Here is an 883-nt window from a genome sequence, read left to right as displayed (position 1 = left end):
CCTACTGTCTGTCTATAGTACAGTGCAGTACTGCTAGTATTACAACTACTACTACAAAGAGTAGCCTACTACTACTAGCAGTGGTGGAAGAAGTACTCAGACCTTTTACTTAAGTAAAAGTAGAAATACCACAGTATAAAAAACACCCTGTTACAAGTAAAAGTCCTGCATTCAAAATGTTACATAAGTAAAAGTACAAAAGTATTAGCATCAAAATGTACTTAAAGCAACAAAAGTAAAAGTACTCATTATGCAGAATGGCCCATTTCAAAATAATACAGTATATATTATATTATTGAATTATAATTATTGATGCATTAATGTGTAAGCGTCACTTTAATGTTGCAGCTGGAAAAGGTGGGGCTGATTTCCACTACTTTATATACTGCTAGGTAGCTTACAGTAATCTATAGTAATACATCACAATTTATTGGTTGATTATATTTTGCATTAATAATCTGAATCTGCAAAGTAACTAGTAACTTAAGTTATCAAATAAAGGTAGTGGAGTAAAAAGTACAATATTTCCCTCTGAAATGTAGTGGAGTAGAAGTATAAAGTAGCATAAAATGGTAATACTCAAGTAAAGTACAAGTACCTCAAAATTGTACTTAAGTACAGTATTCAAGTAAATGTACTTAGTTACTTTCCACCTCTGGCTACTAGGCTACTCTTTGTGTTTTATGTCTTATTGTTTTTAACTGTTTTCTGGTCTTATTTGAACTATTTTACTCTTGTGAAACACTTGGTGACTGAAGTTCATCATCCAATATATAATCTGCAAAGCGTTATCATTTTGTCAGCTAAAGTCTAACATACCTATCCTTGAAAAAAATATTATATTTTGTTCTCATTGTGTTCTATTATGTGTACGTCACTTTCT

The sequence above is a fragment of the Centroberyx gerrardi genome, chromosome 7, assembly GCF_048128805.1.
Source record: "Centroberyx gerrardi isolate f3 chromosome 7, fCenGer3.hap1.cur.20231027, whole genome shotgun sequence".
Taxonomy (NCBI): Eukaryota; Metazoa; Chordata; class Actinopteri; order Beryciformes; family Berycidae; genus Centroberyx; species Centroberyx gerrardi.
Note: the sequence above shows the minus strand (reverse complement) of the source record.